The 23668-nt window shown below is 38.9% G+C and overlaps 1 pseudogene; it reads right to left on the minus strand.

The window, feature by feature from the left end:
• The window catches only part of LOC122431791, a 50181-nt pseudogene extending 26893 nt beyond the window's left edge, over positions 1 to 23288 (minus strand).
• Between the last annotated feature and the right edge of the window lie 380 nt (positions 23289 to 23668).

Consider the following 23668-nt stretch of genomic DNA (forward strand, 5'->3'; position numbering starts at 1 on the left):
TGTAACATCCTTTGTGTTTTGAGACATCACTTTTGCTTGGAAAATGCTTTTATTTATGGAGACATACTTAGATTTCAGGGGCTGCCAATAGCACATGGGTCCTGGGTACTCATGGAGTATAGGTGTGGGACCGGTGCTACGGTATTCTTATGTGTCTTGTGGTCCCTTTGGAACTTTGCAAGAACATAGAGTTTTCTAGCTGAAAGAGGTCCATGTGGAGTTGCTAACAATCTCTACTACAATCAGTGAAAGAATGCAGGTCTTCATCAGGGCACTACTGATGAAGAAATCCCATTTCTCTACCAAGACACCTAGGTGAGTTCTCCTTTAATGAGGCTCAGTAAAATAAGAAGAAAATGCAAGAGAGAAAATGTTTTTAGGCATAATCTAGGACTTTATCTGTAAAAAGGGATACAAGATTTAATTTCAGCTATTAAATATCGCCGTGGTAAAAGAAGTTTTATATAATGACATGAAGGGTTAATATAGCTAAAGTGTGCAAATTTGGTTGCAAAACTGGGGCATTTTAATTGTTGGCCTTCTGTTATTTGGGCTCTGCTATTAGCTGACAAATCTTGTACAAGCTTGTCTGGAGAATAGGTAGGAGAAGGGGAAGCAAACTTGGATAATTCATTCTAATTCGGAGTATGCCTCTGGGGGTCACTCGATTAATTCCTCTCCTGACCCATATTAGACACTTTGGGGGACAATATCAAAAGGAATTCTCACGATGGCCTAAGGGGATGGTCTGCCAGTCCAACTGGTCCTTGTTAGACTATAAGCTCGGTGGAAATAAAAAATTATGATATTTTAATTATGGTGACATACTTTAGTTCTGAAATGTGTTAAATCATATTCATGGACTTATGTACTTGAATACAAACTCTCTGTTGAAAGTTTCCTCCTCAGGAAGACAAGAAATTGAAGTAACAAATATATATACATCTTATAACCACAGGAATACAAATGAAGATATTAGCCAGATGCAAAATTGCTTTTTGAAAGATGAAACTGCACATGATTTGTTTCTTGTCGATGTTGACTAAGAGACCTTTTCTATATTTGTCAATAATTAGTAAAACAAAGGAGACCCTGTGAGAAGTATGAATGTCTGATCACATCTTTTAAATATAAGAGTTTAAATATTTAATTTTGTCAAGCATATCTGATCAGAAGTTATATTTCTTCACTTAAATAATATATTTGTGTTAAAATTTGAATTTCTGCTCACTTTGTAAGTGATCTTGCTAATCTTATTCTTTTAAATTAATTCACTATTATTTATTCTCTGGTGAAATCTTTTCTTAGATTGAGACAATCTTGGTCTTCTGTGGCATTCTTGTTTTTTTAAAGTCCTCACTGACTGATTTGACTCCAGCACAATATAAGGTCTAATTTATTCAGTCACTCTAATTTACTCAGAAAGCAAAATCCATGTGTGTTTTGCCCACATAACTGCATTCACACTGCCTAAATTAGTTGTCCACGCTTCCCAAAAATGTGACTATATATGGCTTGTTAAAAATTAATAAAGGAGCCACACATGAAGATAAAAGAAGGGGTTTCTGACAATCCACTGATCTGTGGAAGTAAGAATCAAAAGTTGAGGAAAGTTGACCTCTGAAGGTTGATCAGGCTCCCACCTGTACCCACCATCACTGGTTCCTTAAGAATGGGTGTGTTTCAAGAATACACACTGGGCCATAGTTCTTGGTCCATGAGATTCTATATCTTTGTAGAATCTCCTTTCCTTCCACAAAGCTGAAGACCTCCAAGACCTTCTAGAACTGTCACCAAAAAAAGATGTCCTTTTCATCGTAGGGGACTGGAATGCAAAAGTAGGAAGTCAAAAAGATATCTGAAATAACAGGCAAGTTTGGCCTTGGAATACAAAATGAAGCAGTGCAATGGCGAACAGAGTTCTGCAAGAGAATGAACTGGGCATAGCAAACACCTTCTTCAAACAACACAAGAGACCACTCTACACATGGACATCATCAGATGGTCAATACCAAAATCAGATGAATTATATTCTTCATAGCCAAAGATGGAGAAGTTCTATACAGTCAGAAAAAGCAAGACTGGGAGCTGACTATGGATGGCTCAGAACATAAACATATTTTTGCAAAATTCAAAATTAAATTGAAGAAAGTAGGGAAAACCACTAGGCCATTCAGTTATTACCTAAATCAAAGCCCTTATGTTTATACAGTAGAAGAGACAAATAGATTCAAGGGATTAGATCTGATAGACAGAATGCCTGAAGAATTATGGACGGAGGTTTGCAACACTGTGTAGAAGGTGGTGATCAAAGCCATCCCTAAGAAAAACATATGAAACAAGGCAAAATGGTTGTCTGAGGATGCCTTACAAATAGCTGAGAAAAGTAAAGAAGCAAAAGGCAAAGGAGAAAAGGAAAGGTATACCCATCTGAATGCAGAGTTCCAAAGAACAGCAAGGAGAGATAAGAAAGCCTTCCTCAGTGATCATTGCAAAGAAATAGAGGAAAACAACAGAATGGGAAAGATTAGAGATCTCTTCAAGAAATTTGGAGATACCAAGGGAACATTTCATGCAAAGATGGGTACAATAAAGGACAGAAAAGGTATGGACCTAAGAGAAGCAGAAGATATTAAGAAGAGGCGGTAAGAATACACAGAAGAATTATACCAAATAGGTCTTAATGACCTATTGATAACCATGATGGTGTGATCACTCACCTAGAGCCAGACACCCTGGAATGCGAAGTCAAGTGGGCCTTAGGAAGCATCATTACGAACAAAGCAAGCAGAGGTGATGGAACTCCAGTTGAGCTACTTCAAATCCTAAAAGATGATGAAAGTGCTGCCCTCAATATGCCAGAATATTTGGAAAACTCAACAGTGGCCACAGGACTAGAAAAGGTCAGTTTTCATTCCCACCCCAAAGAAAGGCAATGCCAAAGAATGTTCAAACTACCACACAGTTGCACTCATTTCACATGCTAGCAAGGTAATGCTCAAAATCGTTCAAGCTAGGCTTCAATAGTAAATGAACTGAGATCTTCCAGATGTACAAGCTGGATTTAGAAAAGGCAGAGGAACCAGATAGCAATTGCCAACATCTGTTAGATCATAGAAAAAGAGAATTCCAGAAAAAACAACTACTTCTGTTTCATGGACTATGCTAAAGCTTTTGACTGTGTGAATCACAACTGGAAAATTCTGAAACAGATGGGAATACCAAACCACCTTACCTGCCTCCTGCAAAACCTGTATGCCAGTCAAGAAGCAACAGTTAGAACCTGACACAGAATGATGGACTGGTTCAAAATTGGAAAAGGAGTATATCAAGGCTGTATATTGTCACCCTGCTTATTTAACTTTAACTTCTATACAGAGTACATCATGTGAAATGCCAGGCTATTCAAATGAAGCACAAGCTGGAATCAAGATTGCCACGAGAAATATCAAAAACCTCAGATATGCAGAGAACACAATCTTAATGACAGAAAGTGAAGAGGAACTAAAGAGCCTCTTGATGAAGGTGAAATAGGAGAGTAAAAAAAAAAAAAAAAACTGGCTTAAAACTCAACATTCAAAAAACAAAGATCATGGCATCCAGTCCCATCACTTCATGGCAAATAAATGGGGGAACTGTGGAAACAGTGACAGACTTTATTTTCTTGGTCTCCAAAATCACTGCAAATGGTGACTGCAGCCATGAAATTAAAAGAGACTTGCTCCTGGAAAGAAGAGCTATGAAAAACCTACACAGCATATTATAAAGCTGACATTACTTTACCAACAAAGGTCCATATAGTCAAAGCTATGGTTTTCCCAGTAGTCATGTATGGATGTAAGAGTTGGACAATAAAAAAGGCTGAGCATTGAATAACTGATGCCTTCGAACTGTGGTGCTGGAGAAGACTCCTGAGAGTCCCTTGGAAAACAAGATCAAACCAGTCAATCCTAAAAGAAGTCAACCCTTAATATTCATTGGAAGGACTGATGCTTAAGCTGAAACTCCAATACTTTGGCCACCTATGTGAAGAGTTAACTCATTGGAAAAGACCCTGATGCTGGGAGGGATTGGGGGCAGGAGGAGAAGGGGATGACAGAGGGTGAGATGACTGGATGTTACCACTGACTTAATAGAAATGAGTTTGAGCAAACTCCAGGAAATAGTGAAGGACAGGGAAGCCTGGAGTGCTACAGTCCACTGGGTTGCAAAGAGTCGGACATGGCTGAGCAACTGAACAACATCAACATAACTCAGGAACAACAACAACAAAAACATAACTCAGGAAGAGTCAGATGGAAATGATGGATAGGGCAAAGTGTGGGGAAAGTTTGCTGAGCTTCCGAGCCCTCTTGGAGCACGCCACTCACTCCAAATCACATATTAACCAACCCAGGAGCTCTTCAGATCCCCCCTTTTTGGGTTTTATGAGGCTTCATTACACGGGTATGATCAGTCAAACCACTGGCCATTGGTGACTGACAATCTCCACCCGCTTTCTCTTCCCCTGCAGTCAGAGGGAGGACTGAAAGTTTCAAGACTCTAATCATACATTAGTTCCCCTGGCAACCAGCCCCCAACTTTAGAAGAGTTCCAAAAGTCACCTTATTAACTTAATGAAAGTTACTTTTATTATTACTTAGGAAATTCCAAGGGTTTTAGGAACTCCATGCCAGAAATGGGGATGAAGACTAAATATATATTTCATATACTGTTTCTTGTAATTCTCACAATAACCCTGTGTAAGATTAATATTATTCCAATTTAGAACCAAGGTTGAACCTAGCTCTGACTCTACCTTGTATATATGGTGACTAACATGCTATAGGGCTTCATATAAAACAGACATCAAGCAGGCAGTCTATATTTATGTACCGATAATTCCTCAGCACATGAAACTTGAAGATGTGCATGGCTCTGCAACTCAGATCACATAATTTTCTGATATTCCAGAACCCCACTGAATACACCCACTCTATCATTAAACAAAATTTCAAAAAAAAGAAACCTGATTGGGGTTTATTAGGACTGCAGCCTGGGAAATATAGGTTCAAGAAGCACTTGAATTGTTTCCCACTAGACTACAAAATGGGGGAAATTTATAAAGGCCAAAAAGAAACAAAAACCCTGTGAGGTTACATCAATTGCGCCTCAAGAATTAGGATTGTAGCTAACAAGGTTTAGGAGTGCTTGTTAAGAAAAGAGTGGTTGGGCTCTAAAATGGTTACATAGTTTCAAAGGGTAGAGGAAACTTTGAAACTACATGTTGCAGCTAGCAGCTGCTAGCAGATATTATTTTGAAAACTGGCTGGTAGTATTCTTTTGGTTTTCAAGGAAAGGCATTTTATTTTAAATATAGCAATGTGCACATGTCAATCCCAAACTCCCAATCTATCACTGGTGGTATTCTTGAGTTTGATGCAGTTCAGAAAAAAATTCAAGTTCTCAGTGATGTAGGAATATGTCTGAAACAACATCTCCATTTTGGATGCCTGAACCATGTTTACTCCATTTTGATTTTTAAGTGATCTTAAATATGTCACCACCATCCTCTGCAAGCTCTGCCCCCTCTGCTGGAAGCAGATGCTCTCCTGTGTATTTGACTTGGGATCTGCTACAGGGGCCTCATTCCAGGTACTAGCTGTGGGCCACGCTGTCCTCATAGGCCCCTTAGGTACATTTTTTAATCCATAGATTTGCATCAAAACACTTCTCTCAATTTCAAAGGAAATAAAACAAGAGGCATTCACTCATTTGGATCAATTTTTCATCTTTTTCTACTCATTTTTTCTTCACTGGACAAAGAATAATGTACTCGAGTACTGAATTAAATGTATCCCAACTGTCTTCCAAATTTAATTTTTATAAAATAGTCCCCCCAAACATGTCTCTTATATTTGGCTTTATTAAGGGAATTCAGTATAAACTAGTGGCTAGGACACAGAATCTGGAATCAGAAATGTGAGGTTCACCACTGACCTTGGACATACTATGGAGCCGCTGAGAAAGCCTCATTTCTCTCATGTAAAAAGTGGAGATAATGGTAACTAACACTATCCTCATTGGATTGTTGTGAACATTAAATATCCAAGTAAAGAGTTTAGCATGTTGCCTGGCCTAGGATAAGTAGTGACGAGCAAGTAGCTGTTGTCTTTGCAGTAGCCATTTTACATCACATTGGCGTCAGTCCTATCCAGATGCACATTGAAATTACCTGGGGAAATTTAAAAACCACTGATGCCCAGGTGCACCTAGCAGAGGTGATTCAGTTCATTTGGGGGTAGTTCTGGGCAACTTGATTATCAGAAATGTTGTTCTTTCACATAACCCCCAATATAACACTTTGTACATGATAGGTGCATGCCTTATAAATAATCCTTAAATAGCATAATAAGCATAGCTTAAACTTCTAGCAATGGAATCCAAACCCTCACCTATCTTTACCTGAGAATTGGAAGGTAGTTATTTTTTATCAAGTCCCCAGACTTCAGAGAGATAAAGAAAAGCAAGAAAGCAAATTATTACATTATCCAAACACTCTCAACCAATCAGCTAATATATTTTTGAACAGGACCACATTCAAAGTTAATGAATGAGGATCCTGAAGTATTCTAAAATGTTACTCCTGGACATGTTATTACTTAGAATAGTCATGTGTCATGGGCTAGTTAGGCAGCAGGCCTGGAATTCTGTTACAAAACCCAGGATCTCATCTGAGTACCACCATTGCTTTTAAAATCTTAAGTTGCTAATCTTCCTTCAGGCTCAGATTCTTCATTTGCAAAAGCAGATTAATACCTATTTAGCATGGTTCCTGAAATTATTAAATGAGACAGCATTAATCATTTTTTCCTTTATAAAGGTTATGCACAGTAAATAATTTTTTCAGTATAGTTATATTCTCTGGCTCTCTAGCCTTCTAACAGTCTCCCCTCTTCTTCATAATGCCAGGAATCTAGCTCATTATCTGGTACCTGAAAGATGCTTAATAAATTATTGGTGAAAGAATGTATGTGGTGGGTGATGGTAGTAAAGTCTGATGCTGTAAAGAGCAATATTGCATAGGAACCTGGAATGTTAGGTCCATGAATCAAGGCAAATTGGAAGTGGTCAAACAGGAGATGGCAAGAGTGATTTCTTCCATTTTAGAAATCAGCAAACTAAAATGAACTGGAATGGGTTAATTTAACTCAGATGACCATTATATCTACTCCTTTGGGCTAGAATCCCTTAGATGAAATGGAGTTCCTGTCATAGTTAACAAGAGTCAGAAATGCAGTACTTGGATGCAGTCTCAAAAATTACAGAATGATCTCTGTTTGTTTCCAAGGCAAACCATTCAATACCATAGTAATCCAAGTCTATGCCCCGACCAGTAATGCTGAAGAAGCTGAAGTTGAACATTCTATGAAGACCTACAATACCTTCTAGAACTATACCCAAAAAAGATGTTTTCTTCATTATGGGGGACTGGGATGCAAAAGTAGAAAGTCAAGAAACACCTGGAGTAACAGATAAATTTAGCCTTGGAGTACAAAACAAAGCAGGTCAAAGGCTAAACAGAGTTTTGCCAAGAGAATGCACTGCTCATAGCAAACACCCTCTTCCAATAACACAAGAGAAGACTACACATGGACATCACCAGATGGTCAATACCAAATTCAGATTGATTATATTCTTTGCAGCCAAAGATGGAGAAGTTCTATACAGTCAGCAAAAACAAGACCAGGAGCTGACTGTGGCTCAGATCATGAACTCCTTATTGCCAAATTGAGACTTAAATTGAAGAAAGTAGGGAAAACCATTAGACCATTCAGGTGTGACCTAAATCAAATCCCTAATGAGTATACAGTGGAAGTGAAAAATAGATTCAAGGGATTAGATCTAATAAAGAGTGCCTGAAGAACTATGGACAGAGGTTCATGACACTGTACAGGAGGCAGTGATCAAGAGCATCCCCAAGAAAAAGAAATGCAACAAGGCAAAATGGTTATCTGAGGAGGCCTTACAAATAGCTGAGAAAAGAAGAGAAGTTAAAGCCAAAGGAGAAAAGGAAAGATAAACCCATTTGAATGCAGAGTTCCAAAGAACAGCAAGGAGAGATAAGAAAGCCTTCCTCAGTGATCATTGCACAGAAATAGAGGAAAATAGAATGGGAAAGATTAGAGATCGCTTCAAGAAAATTAGAGATACCAAGGGAATATTTCATGCAAAGATGAGTACAATTAAGGACAGAAATGGCATGAACCTAACAGAAACAGAAGATATTAAGAAGAGGTGGCAATAATACGCGGAAGAAGTACACAGAAAAGATCTTCATGACCTAGATAGCCATGATGGTGTGATCATTCATCTAGAGCCAGACATCCTGGAATGCGAAGTCAAGTGGGCCTTAGGAAGCATCACTAGGAACAAAGCTAGCAGAGGTGATGGAACTCCAGTTGAGCTATTTAAAATCCTAAAAGATGATGGTGTGAAAGTGCTGCACTCAATATGCCAGCAAATTTGGAAAACTCAGCAGTGGCCCCAGGACTGGAAAAGGTCAGTTTTCATTCCAATCCCAAAGAAAGGCAATGTCAAATAATATTCAAACTACCACACAAAGGTACTCATCTCACACGCTAGCAAAGTCATGCTCAAAATTCTCCAAGCCAGGTTTCAACAGTACATGAACTGTGAACTTCCAGATGTTCATTTGGATTTAGAAAAGACAGAGAAACCAGAGAACAAATTGACAACATTTGCTGGATCATTGAAAAAGCAAGAGAGTTCCAGAAAAACCCCTACTTTTGCTTTATTAACTATGCCAAAGCCTTTGACTGTATGGATCAAAACAAACTGGAAAATTCTTCAAGAGATGGGAATACCAGACCACCTGACCTGTTTCCTGAGAAATCTCTATGCAGGTCAAGAAGCAACAGTTAGAACTGGACATGGAACAACAGACTGGTTCCAAATTGGGAAAGGAGTACATCAAGACTGTATATTGTCACCCTGCTTATTAAACTTATATGCAGAGTGCATCATGCAAAATACCAGACTGTTTTAAGCTCAAGCTGAAATCAAGATTGCCAGGAGAAATATCAATAACCTCAGATATACAGATGACACCACCCTTATGGCAGAAAGCAAAGAAGAACTAAAGATCCTCTTGATGAAAGTGAAAGAAGAGAGTGAAAAAGTTGGCTTAAAACTCAACATCCAGAAAATTAAGATCATGGCATCTGGTCCCATCACTTCATGGCAAATAGATGGGGAAACAGTGTCAGACTTTATTTTCTTGGGCTCCAAAATCACTGCAGATGGTGACTGCAGCCATGAAATTAAAAGACACTTGCTCCTTTGAAGAAAAGTCATGAGTAACCTAGACAGCATATTAAAAAGCAGAGGCATTACTTTACCAACAAAGGTCCATCTAGTCAAAGCTATGATTTTTCCAGTAGTCTTGTATGGATGTGAGAGTTGGACTATAATGAAACCTGAGCCTCAAAGAACTGATGCTTTTGAATAGTGGTGCTGGAGAAGATTATTGAGAGTCCCTTGGACTGCAAGGAGATCCAACCAGTCAGTCCTAAAGGAAATCAGTCCTGAATATTCACTGGAAGGACTGATGCTGAAGCTGAAACTCCAATATTTTGTCCACCTGATGCCAAGAACTGACTCATTTGAAAAGACCCTGATGCTTGGAAAGATTGAAGATGGGAGGAGAAGTGGATGACAGAGGATGAGATGGCTGGATGGCATCACCAATGCAATGGACATGAGTTTGAGTAGGTTCTGGGAGTTGGTGATGGATAGGGAAGACCGGCATGCTGCAGTCCCTGGGGTCTCAAAGAGTCAGACAGGACTGAGTGACTTAACTGAACTGAAAGAATATATGAAATCAAGAAACCATAATTATAAGCAAATACACTTTTACCAAGGCCAATTCAGAGGAAGAAAATTGTCAGACTATGCAAAGCTATGTAGGCAGAAGCAACTTCAAGTTTCAATTTAACTTTGATGTTTAACACTGACTTTTGTTTTGAAGGTAAGATTTTAGGAGCTGTCATATTAGACTCAATTCATTCTGGTCTCATTTATTAGGTGTGATAAAACTCAAGATTTAAGAGTTTTTATCACTAGCTAATCAACCAAGTGTGCTTTCAATTCCAATCCCTGCTACCCACAAATATTTGAACTAGCATTTAATGTTTATTTTGATCTATCACTGCTATTCCTGGACCTTGGCAAATCAGTGAGTTTCATTTCCTTCCAGCTTAACAAAGGAGAAGAATTAACTCTCATCAGAGGAAAAGTATTTCAGATCAAACCTTCCATAACAGGAATCAATGTAAATTCATTCCTGTGTGACTTGCATTCCCTCAATAGACATTTACCATAACTTCCTCTGACCTTGTACCATTACATGCCACACTGAGGCCAAATTATTGCATTTTTTTAATATTCAAAATAAACAAAATTTCCCTCTCTGGCTCTATTTCCCACTCCTTGATATCATAATCTTATTAAAGTTAGATTTATAATGAAGAATTGAACATTATAGCCCTAGACTCTACATAAATTCGCTTTTCTTTGTTTTCAGCTATATCCTAGACCAGTTGTGAAACTCTGCGCCTTCAAATCATCTAGAGGTCTTACTTAAAGGCAAATTCTGATTCAATCTGTGATAAGGTCTGAGAGTTTGAATTTCTAACATGCTCCTAGATAATGATGATGCTACTACATTTGTGGTAGTAACTTCCTAGATAATATTAATTCCTTATAATTATTTGAACTTGTTTCTCTTCTTGCTTCTTTGTTTCAGTCATTCACTGAACCCCTGGATGCGCACTTTAGAAGTTTTCTCATGTGTAGACCTCGGGCCAGGTGGTTAACTACAGCTTGTATTGTTTCTCTAAGCCCCATAGTTAGCACCTGGAGCACCCACATCCATCAGCCTTATAAAAGTTTGCCTGCAAATAGAGCCCTCACAAATAGGAACAAGAAGTACACATCCAGTAACAGTGAGTACTGAGTCAGGTCACTTAGTTTGAGTCCCAGATTCTCTATGTGTTTCCTTTAAGCAAGAAACAATTTTTACCTTCTCTGAATCCTTGGGAAAAAATGTGCATTGTGTTTTCAAACTAATGAATTATTCAAATTATTTTGCGTATCTCTCAAGTGTATTTCCAACAAAAAATTATCTTTTGCTTTTAAACATATATTCAAGTTCTTCATATGTAAATCACTTTGTTCTCATTTTTTAATTTAATGCTTTAATATTTTTGTATTTGAAATTTAAGGAAATGAGCCACTTGCTTAGTATTCATCTTTTGTGGGTGTTGGAATTACTATATTCTATTATAACTATTACATTCTGATAGACTGTATGAAGAGGTGATCTCCCTAAAAGGCCAAGATATTATCAGAATCAGTCATCTTTGGAACAAGCAGTTTCCAGGAAAACACCAGGAAATGATGAATTAACAAGGCAGAACAAAGAAAAGAGGAATAACTTCTAATGGATATCTAAGTTGATCTCTTGAATTGGGGCTTCTAACATAAACATGCTTTAATATTTTTCTACGGGCTAACAACTTACATATTACTTGCTATATTCCCTTTATCATTACCGTAAGTTTGATCTTTAATAAGTCCTTATTTTAAAACTTTAGCCTTGTTTCAGATGTACAATGGGGAATAATGAAAAAATTGTATTGAAGCCTGGAGGAGGGAATATAAATTTAGGAGACTTTAAGGTCAGAGATTTCAGTTGTGACCCCAGACTTCAGAAGCAGATACAAGAACGGGAACCTGACAAGCATAATATCTTATCCAGCGACTTGGTTGGTGCTGGATGCATATAAGGAATCCAGTAAAGACTCGTAGGAAATCCATCATTCTGTAACCCTAATATCCCAGGTAGCACATATGCAACCCAGAAACTTAATGTCTCTCCAGCCCCTACAATACATACATAAAAAGACAGAGGAAAAAGGACAGAGTTGATTCAATTTATGGTCATGACTAAGGATCTCAAAGAGGCTGACTTGACTTGAAAGAGACTTCCAAACTGGAAGAGATAGAGCTATGGTGGGCAGTTTAAGTTTTTCTTTCATGACTATGCAACAATAGAAGACACCTGGATGAGAGCAGTTACAGAAAGGTTTTCTTTGTATCCACATCTGAGACATATTATTGGTATGTATATCCCAACCCTGCTCATCTACTCCGATCACAATATTAAAACTCTTGCATTTGATTTGACATGTTAATCACCAACAAATGCCATGTTGCAAAATATTAATGCTTTTCTGTCAACTTAAACTCTGAGCAGCATTTAACACATCTGATGATCTCTCCCTGATTAGAAAAACTCTTCTCTCTTGGCTTTCATGATACTACTTTCCTCTGGTTGGTCCTTCACTGAATGATACTGAAGCTCCAATCTGAATCTACTTCTTCTCTGACCGCTTTGATCTTCAAGATCAGAGATTCTCAACTCTAAAGTGCACATTTTAATCACCTGAGGAGCTTTAACAACTAAGAACACCTTCAGAAGTTGATTTATTTGAATCAGATAGTCTGGGGGTAGTATGGGTAAATAGGTTCCTCGAATGTGAAACCAATAATTAGAAGCACTTTACTAGATTATGTTTCTATTGATAAATATGAATTTTTATATTAGTTCCAGAATTCCTTTCTGAAATCAAGATTCAACAATTCAACTGTCAGGATTCTGATAGTATGGCAGTTTATATTGGACTAAGTCTCCTGCCAGTAACAATTATAAACTTTGGACAAATATATCTATGTCTATTTCTATGTCTCTTCATATCAACTGAAAACAGGCAGAAACTGGAGCTGATATTATACTTTCCAAAACTGAGACACACTGGGTGAGACCCACAGTTAACTGGCTTTTCACACGATAACACTCCTCAGTTTGCTGTGCACAGGAGTTAGAGTTCAAGCCAAAAGGAGAATTCTGAGGTCAAAGATCAGGGCTGCTAGAAACTGATGAGGATGGATAAGTACAGGAAAGGATGAAACCACAGAAGGTGTGGCCCCCAATCTGTGTGAACTCTTCCAAAATTTAACTGCAGCTGTGTACAGTGAGATTCTAGTGAACTTAGCAGAAAACAACAGTTGGAAGGCTAAAACACTGAACAGGAATGTTAGTAGCTGCCTAATGTTGAGGAGACACAGTTTGGAATTCAAATCCCACCTAATCAGGGGAATTAAATCTAGGGTTTGTAACTGGTGCTTCAGAAGGACCACATCTAACAGTAGGAGAGATCATTCCCAGGGCTAAAATCTATGCCCTGAATTGAGAGTGAAAATGCAACTAAAGTCACTCTAACAAAACTAAAAACAAAATCAACCAAATTAGAATCAAGTTGGTTCACCAGCAACTTAATTGCCTGCTAAAATAAAACTAACATTTTTCAGAGGAATGTTACAGAATCCAAACTCTACAAAATATTATTCGGTGTACAATAAAATTATTAGAAATGAAAAGAGGCAGGAAACTGATACCTACATCCAAAATAAAAATTAGCCAATGAGAACATACACAGACAGATATTGGAATTAGCTAATAATTAAAGTGAATATTATATTAAATGGTTAATAGGAAAAATGGATATTAGTGAACATATGATTTCAGAAAATATATGGAAACTAAGATTGAACCAAATGCCAACCAAGAACTGAAAACTAAAATATCTGAAATTAAAATAAGGATTTTCAGAAGAAAAGTATCCGTGAAATTGAAGACAGGTAAATATAAATTTCCAAACTCAGACACAGATTTTTTTAATGGAAAAAAATAACAGGGCTTCAGTGGTTTGTCAAATAATATCAAGAAGTCTCACATATTGGAATGGGAGTCCCAGCAAAGGAGAAGAGAGATAATAGAGCAGAATAAATATTTGAAGAAATAAGGTTGAATATTTCCCAAATGTGCAGAAAACCCACAGTCAACCCAGGAAATTCGGTCAATTCCAAGTAGAAAATATTGAACAGCCAACTAATCATTTATAATTTGGGTGACTCATAGATCAAAAGACTTGCAAGTTCAAAATGATCTCTTGATATTTCTTGATACTTTCCATTCTTCAGAACTGCTTGCTCGTTTCCCAATATTTCTGTTTTATTAAATGATATCACACTTACCTTGTTGCTCAAAATGAAATTCTGGGAGTCATCTGTGTTGGCTTCCTAGGGCTGCTCTGACAAATTGCCACAAATGTGGTGGCTTAAAACAACACAAATTAATTGTCTTATTGTTCTAAAAGCCAGAAGTCCAAGATGGATTTTGCTGAACCACAATCAAGGTGTTGGCAGGGCCGCATTTCTTCCAGGGTCTCTAAGGGAGAAATTCATTTCCTTTCCTTTTCCAGCTGCTAGTACCTGCCTCCATTCTCTGGCTTGGGACCCGTCCTCCATCTTGAATGCCAGTGTTTGGCGCCGCCTGCCTGACTCTGCCGCCCCTAGCTTCTGTCACGTGGCTTCCTTCTCTACCCTATCAAATCTCCCTCTGACAAGGACACATATGATTCCATTTAGGCCCCACCCAGGCAATTCAGCCTAATCTTCTCCACCTCAAGATGCTAAAATTAATAACATTTGCAGTCTCTTCTGCCAAGTAAAGTAACCTTCACAGGTTCTAAGGATTAGAAACTGATTGTGTTTGGGGGCTATTATTCAGCCTACCAGGCTTCCCAGGTGGTGATGGTGATAAAGAATCCACCTGCCAATGCAGGAGATATAAGAGAAATGGGTTCAGCCCCCTGGGTCAGGAAGATCTCTTGGAGGAGGGCATGGCAACCCACTCCAGTATTCTTGCCTGGAGAATCCCATGGACAGAGGAACCCGGAGGGAACCATGGGGTCGCAGAGTCAGACACAACTGAGCGACTAACATGCACTCAGATTGATTACCCTAGCAGTGGAAAGTTACAAGAGGAAAAATGAGGAGGGGTCCTGGAAGAATAAAGAAGAAGAAGGAATGTTTCCCAGGAATTAGTAGAAACCACGTATCTCCTCGAATGTTAAAGAACAAAAGGAAAAAAGTGTTACCAGAATCCAAGAGCACATTTACTTCTGAGGATGCTCCACCACTGACAGAGATAACAGAGAGGAAGAAATGAGCATCTTGCCTCCTTATTTTCTATTTCTCTATAGAACCACTAATCAAGTTTCCTACATTACCAGGGAAGTGCATTTTTGTGGGCCAAATATCCTGAATGAACAGGGACTGTTTGTGTGGTCTGGCAATAACAATGGTTAAACACTGCTTGTTCAAAAGCTCTTAATCCCCGACAGTATTTTGAAAAAAAACCTTCTTTTAAAAGCATCAGATATCCTATGCTTTTTACTATCTGAGTCTATCTATAACAATCGACCCTGCTGTCCTAAATGCTATTTTTTAGAGTTACATTTCCTGAGAACTTTAAAAACAAGTGCGGAGGTTTAAACAGCATGAGCACATACTGGGGTGAATTTATCTTGTTTCCCAATAAACAAAAATTACAAATGGCAAAACAACTTTGTAATACTGTAGGAACAGATCAAAATGTATTTCTTTCCACCACCAGAAGCCATGCTCATTATAGCAGGAGCCCTGTGTATAATCTCCACTGGGAGCTTGGCCTTTAGAACAAGATGTTAAATAATTAGTATTACCATAGCAATGGGAGCTGAAAGTAAGCTGCCTTAACAGGACCTACTTCCTGCACAAAGGAAGCAGCCAGCACCGAATAGAGGGCTGTGCTGTGCTTAGGCCCTCGGTCGTGTCCAGCTCTTTGTGACCCCATGGACTGTAGCCCACCAGGTTCCTTTGTCCACAGAGTTCTCCAGGCAAGAATACTGGAGTAGGTTGCCATTTCCTTCTCCAGGGGATCTTCTGAAGCAGGGATCAAACCCAGGTCTACCTGCATTGCAGGCAGATTCTTTACCATCTGAGTCACGAGGGAAGCCCAAGGACTTATAAAGTCAACATTTGTAGATATCTATTATTCTGTAAATAAGAGTGCCAGGAATTTTAAAATTAATTTTGATTGATTTGAAATCGGGTGGAGAGGGAGGTGGGAGGGGGGATCGGGATGGGGAATACATGTAAATCCATGGCTGATTCATGTCAATGTATCGCAAAAACCACTACAATATTCCTCCAACTAATAAAAATAAATGGAAAAAATAAATAAATAAATAAAAATTAAAAAAAAAAGAATCAGGACACCTGTGCCTAGAAACCAACTCTGCCTTTTTAAAATGATTCTGAGAAATGTATTTAGCCTCTTAACTTCAGTTTTCCTAGGTATGAAAAAAAGTAAAAACAATGTCATTAGAAGTTGTAAAGATGATCTAGGGAAACATGTGAAGTTGTTTATGAAGTTGTTATACAAATATTTCTGTTGAAGACTATAAATTGCTACTTAAATACTTCTGTGTTTATGATTGTAAGAATAAGAAGTATTTTAAAAATGTCAACTACTTTAGGCATTTGGTTGCAAAAACAAGATGACAGTTGTTAGAAATTAAGCTGGAATTTTGAAGGTGATTATGAAAACATAGGGCTTCCCTGGTGGATCAGCTGGTAAAGAATCCGCCTGCAATGCAGGACACCTGGGTTTGATCTCTAGGTTGGGAAGATCCCCTGGAGAAGGGAAAGGCTACCCACTCCAGTATTCTGGCCTGGAGAATTCCACGGACAGTCCATGGGGTAGCAAAGCATCGGACACAACTAAGCGACTTGCGACGATGAAAACGTAGGAATGCCTGAATCCTGTTCTGCAAATCACAACTCATCCCTGAAAATTCTACAGGGAGAGGGACACAGAGAACAAAGCCAATGGGAAACAAATATTAGTTTGTTATTTTGGGGTATGCAACTAATAACTCAATGAAAAACACTGGCAAAACTGAGTTAGAGGTATGCAGCCCTTTGTGTCCAATCAGCCTAAATTCAAATTTTGGAGTATTACCACCCAATGACCAACCACATGGTATAAGGGGCCTAATACATTGACCAGGATGTGGTTTTATGGAAAAAATTAGAAATAACAGAGTTCCTACCAAGAGCACCGTAGAAGAGAAAAAGTGAAGAGAAAAAAGTATAATGCTGATTCCTAATATTTTTGCCACAGTGTTCCTGCCCATTAGCAACTGTGGTTGAATCTGTGGCCCAGACTTTGACAAGATTAACAATTTCTTCTTCATGAGAAGGTGAGGGAGCTAGGATATATGACTGCTTTGCCTAATGCAGTCAGCATCCTTAGATGGCCCTTTCCTGGAAGCTAGCTGGCCTATCTCTGATTGGCCATTCCTACTTACTGAGTCCTCTGGATAAAATCAGGGAATGAGTCTGCACTGATGCACCCCCAGAGAGGAAGCTAAGTCAGCCAGTGTGCCTTGATCATTTGGTGGCCTATCAACTACAAATCTATGCTTCATCACCTGATCTGTGAAATGAAGTTGTGGTTTAAATTCTTTCTTCTTTGATATAAAGAACAATGCTAAGGTTTGTCAACAGAGAGTTCTGGGGAGATGGTCAGTGGCAGAAGAAGGGGATCTTTTTTCAGGTTTCAGAGCGCTCCACTCTTGGGCTCCCGCAGTGTTTGCAGCTTCTTCAGTGCGTGGCCCCTTCACTGCGTGCAACTTCAGTCCCGGTTCCTGCAGCGCTGTGGTTTCTCCAGCGACAGGATTCTGCAAGCCCAGACAACTCCTCTAACACCTTGCCCTGCACTGCATGGCAGCTCGCAGCACCGTTTTACAACTCAGGACAAGAAGTCTCTTAAAAATAAGTGACTTATCAAGGTACTCTAGCTATTAGATGGCAGAGTTTAAGAATTAAACTCACGTATTTAGGTTAAAGCCCAAGGGGCCCATACAGTTAGGAATTTTCCAAAATTCACATGAAATATTCTTTAGCTTTACTTCCCTAGTTAGCACTACATAATATCCGAGATACTTATTTATGGAATAACGAGCTTTCTAGTTCTCTTTGAAGTGGAAATTAAATTCCTTAGTGGTAAGATGAAATCAGTTCTTCAATAGAGTTTAAGCACTCTCTATCACCACTATTTACCACCTGTCTTGGTGTTGAGTTTAAGGATCTATTAGGGACAGCGTGGATTGAGCTATCAATGGCTAACCTTTAGAGCTACTGCCACTGTTTCCTTTCTTGACTGATCTTCCTTTAACAGCAATTGATTTTTCAAAAATTTCAGCTTCCACTTGATTCCCTGTTTTCTTGCGCTCCTATATTCCTTTATAACATCAGAAACGTTGCTTTGGCCCAGTGGGTGATTTCTCAGTTGAAATAACTTGCTTTCTTTCTCTGATTCTAAAAGCATCAGAGAAACCTAGGTAGTAGCATGAAAGGGAATTTTCCAATGTATTTTGAGGATCATAAATTACTCACTGGAAAGAAAATGATAGATATGCATTTCTATTTTCTGTATAATACTTTATCAAGACCACAGTTTTTCTCAAGACCAAGTTCAAATGTTTTCTCTTATAAAATGTTTTCCCCATACACTTTTCCCATGGGTGAAGTCTAAAGGAGGTATGGGGCCCAATTCTGGCCAAAGAGATGTGAGGAAAGTGAGGGAGATAACCAGAAAAAATATCCTCCCTGAAAACAAAGGCACACAAGAAAAAGACCCCTTTGCCCTTTGCTTCCTTCCAGCTCTAGACAGTTCTGTGGCAACACAACAGCTGGATTGCTCTGTGTGAGTTTGTTGAATGAATAAATGTTTGGATTTTTTTTTTCTTTTTTTTGAGATAGCACATTTATCAATTGCTTGTAGGTAGCCAAGAGAAGATTAAAACCCAAAATAATCCTTCAGTATTCTCTCTGAAAGAAACCCATTAGAAATATATTGAGATGGAATTTAAGTTAAGTAAGTGCAGAAAGCTTGAGGGAGATTAGTCACTTATACTCTATTCCATGTCAGTTCAGTCAATTCAGTCACTCAGTCATGTCCAGCCCTTTGCAACCCCATGGAGTGCATAATGCCAGGCTTCCCTGTCCATCACCAACTCCCGGAGCCTATTCCATATAAAACAGCCAAATATGCCTTAAATAAATTACAGAAAACTGTGGCCTTTTGTTTTTTCTTCGCTCATATTTACTTAATTTAATAAAATAAACATTCAGGGTGTGTGCATTTCAGCACGCTCTCACTCTCTTTTTAAATATTGCCCTCAGAAAGCTTTAAAAATTGGAGAAGGACAGGATGCAATTTTCAGGACATAGAAAGATTCTAAAATCAAACTGCATTTTTGAACCTGTCAAAGCTAAAACTATTTGAGAAACAAAACGACACAAATTCAAAGGTCAAGAGGTTTTTTAAAAATCTAATTTGATCCTTTTCTCCAATTTTTGAGTCATTTAGAGCTAATAGTTTTTAAAGTCATAAAAAACAAAGATATCTTAAGGGATATTATTATGTCTCATGTCTAAGGGCTTTAGATCAAACTAGTTAGTGATTGGTGATTGAGGGCAAAAGGAGAAGAGGGCATCAGAGGATGAGATGGCTGGACAGCATCACTGATGCAATGAACATGAATGTGGGCAAACTCTGGGAGGTGGTGAGGAACAGGGAGGCCTGGTGTGCTGCAGTTCATGGGGTCGCAAAGAGTCAGACACGACGGGGTGACTGAACAACAAAGCAACAAGTTAGTGATCACACCAACTCTAGAACTCTGGGCATTTTTTTTTTTTTCACTACTCTGCTATGGCTACAGAAGTAAACTCAAACAAAACGCCCATGAAAGTATTTATTTGCATTTTGTTTCTATTTCAAAATAAAATGGCACAGCATCACTCTCCTCAAGATATTGAGCCAAAGAGTGTTTCATGCTGCCCAGTCATTATCCTGTCTCCAGTTCTGTCATTTTTCGGTCCAAAACCTCATGCATTTTGCAGGTACTCTTTGTAGATCTGTTCCATGGAAGAGGAACCAGACAGCTCTCAGTCACAGTTAGGTGACTTATTTGTGAATACACAACAAGAGCCAGAAAGAGAAGCAAGAGCAGAACTCCCACTTCTGCTGCCTTTATGTTTATAGCTGTGCAAAAACATGAGATGTCATTCAGCAATTCCAAAGCCAGGAGGTTAGGAGGAAGAAGGGGAGAGCGGAGAGTATCAGAATGCTGTATAAAAAGCACTGCAGTTATCTTAAACTTTCCATGTGTAGACCTTTATGGACTCATATGTCTTAAAATAAATTCTTTATTGATTTTGCTATAATAATTTACAGCCCCAAGATAATCAAATTGGTGGATAACTATTGCAGGAGCCATAGACATATGCAACAAAAAACAAGCACAGAAATGCAATTGCATTAATAATATCAATCTCAGAGTTCCTAAAGCAGATATGCCCTTTCTTGGCAAATATCTGCAGAGATAACATTTATTCCAAGTGCCAACTTCAAGACCTCTAGGATGCCTAGGAAGTGAGATGGAGAGTAGATGCAGAGCTATTGCCATCTAGTGGTTAATAGAAGAAACACCGGGCACATTTTCTCAGGTATAACAGAAATAGAAAATATTTTACAAAGGTAAACATATTGCAATTTTATTTCACTGCTCTGTATGTACCTGGTTGGATTAAAACATTTTTGAAAGAACTCATGGATGCTTATTATTATCTGAGAACAATTCAAACCTTTAGTCATACTAAATTTTTCATTCATCACTTACTGTTAGAAGCCAAGTTTTGAATTTAACCCTAGGGTTATGGAGATGAACCATCCTTAGGGTCTCTGTTTTAAGCTGTGGTTCGAAAGCTATGGCCAGATATTTTGGATCTCATGCGTGTGACCTAGGAACATTTTTTCATATTTTTTGGCTCCCTCTCTCTCTACACACACACACACACACACACACACACACGTGTGTGTATTCATACTAAGTTGCTTCAGTCGTGTCCAGCTCTTTCCGACACTATGAAACTCTAGCCTACCATACTCCTGTGTCCATGGAAATCTCCTGGCAAGAATACTGGAGTGGACTGCCATGCCCTCCTCCAGGGGATCTTCCTGACCCAGGGATTGAACCCCAGTCTCTTATGTCTCCTGCACTGGCAGGTGGGTTCTGTACCACTAGCGCCACCTGGGAAGCCCTGCATAATACCTGGTACTATATTACAAATATGTATACACACATCCATGGGCTTCCCAGGTGGCGTTAGTGGTAAAGAACCCACCTGCCAATGCAGGAGTTGTAAGAGAAACACAGGTTCATTCCCTAGGTTGGGAAAATCCCCAGAAGAGGGTATAGCAACCTACTCCAGAATTCTTGCCTGGAAAATCCCATGGACAGAGGAGCCTGGTGGGCTACAGTCCATAGCGTTGCAAAGAGTTGGACACGACTGAAGTGACTTGGCATGCACGCATGCAAGTGCTAGGTATTATGCACACTGCAAACAATTTACAAAAGTGGACATTATACAAAGAATGCAATTAAGTTAACTAGAAATATTTAAAATATATGTATTAATTAAACAAGAATCTGTATTTACATGCTCACTAAATTATTAATAACACTTTGAGTATTGTGATATGAAGGGAATATGCCTCATTAATTAAATAAAAATTGGGGTTTAATGCTTTATATTGCAGAAATTTAAGGTCTAGTTGTATTTATTTTATTTTCATATTTGGTTTTGATGACCATAAAAATATTGCTGCAAGATATTTCTCAAAAGATCTGTGCATCCAACAGAGGAGGAGTGCATCATTGGCTGCACTTTCTAAATCACAGTATTAATTTCTTAGCTTCTTTTAAAAAATTTCTTATTCATTTGCATTGTAAACAGTCAATAAATTCTCCCTTTTCCTGATGTCAAAATCAGATTTTCTTTTTGGAATGAGTCAGAAGGGATTTTAATATTTTTATCAAGTGGTTTAAGAAACCACTGAAACTCTTTATTTCAAAGCTCTTAAAACATGTTAGAGAATTCTGCTTCAATTATTATTAAATGTAAGACATGATAAGCCTATACCGGAGACACATCATTTTTGACAATAATATAAACACTTCCAAACATTCATTTTTCAATGTTCTTTTCCCAGAGAAGGATTAAAAACAAAAGAAAACAAAGCAAAAACAATCATTTTCTCACTCATTGTTAGAATGTCACCTCTACCTTGAAAGAAGACAATGTGTCTTTATCTTTTTTAAGGATCTCTGTTACATGGCATTCTATCGACAGCTACTTGTCATCACAGAAAAGGTCAGTGCATTTGGAACACTTGTCATTTAGTGAAAGAAAACTGTTACTCTTTTAGGTTCTTTGCCAAAAGATAATAAGGGGACTATGTTGCCCAAAATGAAAATAAAACCTGCATAAAATAGATCTATACAGTCACACCTTATGTCATTACAATTTAAGCATTATATGGAGTCTACGCTTCTTGATACCAAATTCATAAATACACATAGCCACGCTTATGTAAACCACACCAGGGTGCAATGTACTTGAATGGAAGTGTGGGGGTGCAGTTGTCAACGCCTTTGAGGTGTGAAATTTATATTGTCCCCTCAGGGTACAGCTTATACCTAAGTGACACATGCACCAAGTGGAGATTCCACAGTCAATCATATACATTTGTAAGTGTACTTTCTTTTCAGCCCATTAAATAAAGACGAATATAAATAAAAGTTGTAACATTTTCTTCCTGTACATCATTTTGAAATTTTGGAGGAGGTCTTTGAAACCTTCCCGGGTGGCTCAGCAGTAAAATAATTGGTCTGCAATGCAGGAGACGCAGGAGATTTCAGTTCAAATCCTGGGCTGGGAAGATCTCCTAGATAAGTAAATGGCAACCTACTGCAGTATTCTAGCCTGGAGAATCCCATGAACAGAGGAGCCTGGAGGGGTCGCAAAGAGTCAGAGGCAATTGAGCACTGCACGCTTGCTCTCTATGCTACAGGTTTTGATACTCCACCTTCAGCTCTGAGAGACAGGAAACCCTCAGGGGCCTGAATGTGGGAGAGCAGCTCCAAAGCAGCCGTTTTGGAAATGGGGAAATGGCCACGCGTGGATTAGTCCTGAGTGTGGTTGGACATTCGTCAGAGACCTAGAGAGGTCTGTGGAGAGTTGCTCAGTAGTACATGCTCCTCGGGATCTAGTTTCAAACCTTCTTGAGCTACCAGAAACTCCCAGTCGTGATTGCTTCCCAGGAGCACCGCCCCTCCCGGGGGCAGCAGGAGAGCCAGCCGTCCATAGAGACGTGCTCCAGGCCTCTCCGGTGGTGCTCTGACTTCTCGCTGTTGGACTTTGCTCATCTCGGGTATCTTGGTGTTAGCAACACAGTCTGGAAGAAGGAGCTTTGCCAGCTCAGGCTTACAGGCCAGCTGAGCTGCAGGTCTTATGGCATAACTCGAAAGAAGCTGACAACTGGACTGGGGAGCCTCAGAGAGCCTGACAGCTCCAGGGCTCTAGGAAGGGTAGGAATCTGAACTCTGGTGCTGGGCAACGTGGCTGATGGTGGGGGAGGAGTTGGATACTAGCTTTTTTGTTTTTGTTTTTTCCTTTCTGAGCTTGGAAATGAAATCCAGCCCCCAGACTCTGGTGAGGATACAGGCTGGGTTTTATTTCATCATCTTCTAGTCTGGTGGACCAAAGCCAGCAAGATTATCTGGATCTAGCAGCTTTAGTGGATCAG

This window comes from Cervus canadensis, chromosome 30 (assembly GCF_019320065.1).
Source record: "Cervus canadensis isolate Bull #8, Minnesota chromosome 30, ASM1932006v1, whole genome shotgun sequence".
Lineage (NCBI taxonomy): Eukaryota > Metazoa > Chordata > Mammalia > Artiodactyla > Cervidae > Cervus > Cervus canadensis.